The sequence below is a fragment of the Morus notabilis genome, unplaced genomic scaffold, assembly GCF_000414095.1.
Source record: "Morus notabilis unplaced genomic scaffold, ASM41409v2 Scaffold658, whole genome shotgun sequence".
In the NCBI taxonomy this organism is placed as follows: domain Eukaryota; kingdom Viridiplantae; phylum Streptophyta; class Magnoliopsida; order Rosales; family Moraceae; genus Morus; species Morus notabilis.
This window is the reverse complement of record NW_010358177.1, coordinates 1-3,232: the sequence shown is the minus strand read 5'-3', so window position 1 is coordinate 3,232 and position 3,232 is coordinate 1.

Genomic DNA, 3,232 nt, shown 5'->3' with positions numbered 1-3,232 from the left:
TGCTGAACCACACACAAAATTCGGATCTGCATGTTGCTATAATAAAAGGTACTAGAAAAATGCACAAAAAGGCCTTTACATCCATTGTCCCACTATGTGTCACTCAAATCATTTTTCACCATCCCATAGGAACTATATTGTGAATCTAAACACTATCTCTGCTCCTAACACTTTATCTGAGGCATTGACTAAAAGTGAATGGAGAAATGCTATGAGAGAGATGGACGCATTGGAGAAAAACAAGACATGTGAGATTGCTGATCGACCAAAATGAAAGAACCTGGTGGGTTGCAAATGGGTCTTCACTTTAAAATACAAAGCTGATGGATCTCTTGAGAGATATAAGGCGAGGTTGGTTGCTAAGGGCTATACTGAAACTTATGGGGTTGACTATTAGGAGACGTTCGCTCCCGTGGCTAAAATGAACACAGTAAGAATTTTATTGTCATTAGCTGCTCATTACAACTGGGAATTGCAACAATATGATGTAAAGAACGCCTTCTTACACGAAGGCCTAAAGGAAGAAATATACATGAATATTCCACCGGCCTTTAAGGAAAAGAGACTGCCAACAAAGTGTGTAGACTTAGAAAGGCTCTATATGGACTCAAGCAATCCCCTAGAACCTGATTTGGGAGATTTGCTAAAGTGATGAATAACAATGGTTATAGACAGAGTCAAGCAGATCACACACTCTTTATCAAGCACTATGACTCAAGGGTAGTGACAGCTCTTTTAGTATATGTTGATGACATAATTGTTACTGGAAATGATGAGAAGGAGAAACAAGCCTTGAAGCAGCGCCTAATCAGGGAATTCGAGATAGAACTTGGAAGACTAAAATATTTCCTTGGGATTGAAGTTGCATACTCAAGACAGGGCATCTTTATATCGCAACAAATTTATGTGACTGATCTTCTGAAGGACACAGGAAAACTGGGTTGCAAACCAACAATATCCCATTGATGCCAATCATAAACTCAGAAAAGCAAAAGAAGATCCAATTGTAGATAGAGGGATGTACTAGAGATTGGTAGGGAAGCTCATTTATCTTGCTCATACTCATCCATACATAGCATGTTCAGTAAGTGTGATTAGCCAGTTCATACATGATCCGAGAGGAGCACATTGGCAAGCTGCATACCAAGTATTACACTACTTGAAAGGTAGCCCAGGAAAAAGAGTTTTGATCAAAAGAAATGCTTGTCTCACACTAGAAGCCTATATGGATGCAGATTATGCAGGGTCATTGGTAGACAGAAGATCTACTTCTAGCTACTGAACATTCCTTGGAGGCAATCTGGTAACATGGAGGAGTAAAAAGCAAAATGTGGTAGCCAAGTCCAATGCAGAATCAGAATTTAGAGCAATGGCACAAGGAGTATGTGAATTATTGTGGATGAAGATTATCCTGGACGACCTAAGAATCAAGTGGGAAGAACCTATGAAGTTGTATTGTGACAATATGTCAGCAATTAACATCACCCACAATCCAGTTCAACACGACAGAACAAAACACATTGAGATAGATAGACATTTCATCAAGGAGAAACTGGAATGTGGATTGATCTGCACACCGTATGTATCCACGGGAAATCAATTGGCGGATGTTTTAACAAAAGGACTTGTCACAAAAAGGATTCTTATTTTCTGTTATTATGAATTGATATTACACCGGTATTATATAGTAGATTACAAGAGAAATAATAGGAAACTAAATCATTCCCAAATCGGGAAACTGCCTAACCGAATCCCTCAATTTAAGGGATTTCAAACTGATTCTCCTAATCTATTTACAGCTAATTTACACATCAACAGGACTCGATAGTACAATTTTTCATGGGATTATTTTCAAGCTGGGAATGGAAAACATCTATTATTTCAGCCGAGGGGGTGGCAGCTGATGAGAGGAAGATCGAAGCTATGCTGAATTGGCCAGCCCCCAAGACACTGCGGGAGTTGAGGGGTTTCTTGGGTCTTACTGGATATTATCGTAAGTTTGTCAAGCATTATCGGATGGTGGCTGGCCCTTTGACTACGCAACTCAAGAAGGATCAGTTTGGCTGGAATCAAGAGGCCGAGGAGTCGTTTGTGGCATTGAAGAAGGCCATGACTACGGTTCCGGTGTTGGCTTTACCGGATTTTTCTCAGCCATTTGTGGCTGAGACGGATGCCTCCGGCTATGGACTAGGGGCTGTGTTGATGCAAAATGGTCGTCCAATTGCCTTTTACAGCCATGTTTTGTCCCCTCGAGGTAGGGCACGTTCCATTTACGAGCGTGAGTTGATGGCAATCGTCTTGGCCGTGCAGAAATGGCGACCATATTTGCTTGGAAGACGTTTTATCGTTCGCACCGACCAACAGAGCTTGAAGTTTCTATTAGAGCAGCGACTGATTAGTACTGAGCACCAAAAGTGGGTTTCTAAATTGTTAGATTAGTACTGAGCACCAAAAGTGGGTTACTAAACTGTTGGGATATGACTTTGACATCCAATACAGGCCAGGCATAGAGAATAAGGCTGCTGACGCGCTTTCTCGGGTGGAAGGAGTGACCTCGTTATGCACACTATCGTTTGTACACGGTTTGGATTATGGCGTGATACAGCAACAGGTGTTGTCGGATTCCCGTCTAATGGGCGTTTATCAGGCTTTGTTGCAGGGGGACACCAGCTATCCGGGTTTTTCGTTGGACCAGGGCCGGCTTTTGTACAAGGGTCGGCTAGTCTTGGCCAAATCTTCCCCGTTGTTGGCTGCCCTATTACAGGAGGCGCATGATGGCCCGGTTGGCGGGCACTCGGGGGTGTTCAAAACTTACCGTCGCTTAGCTTCTTCTTGGTATTGGGTAGGCATGTTCAAGGAAGTTAAGGAGTACGTCGGTCGTTGTACGGTTTGTCAACGCAACAAGCATTCCAATTTGTTACCCGCGGGGCTTTTACAACCTCTCCCAATTCCGGATCAGATTTGGGAGGATTTGTCCATGGATTTCATTGAAGGTCTTCCTAAGTCCGAAGGCTATGACACTATATTGGTTGTGGTGGATAGATTGAGTAAGTATGCACATTTTGTGGCACTTCGTCATCCTTTTACTGCTCCGGCGGTGGCTCATTTATTCATGCGGGTGGTGGTTCGCTTGCATGGGATTCCCCGCTCCATTGTTTTGGACCGTGATAAGGTGTTCTTAAACGGGTTCTGGACTGAGTTGTTTCGTCTCCAAGGGACGTCACTCAAGCGT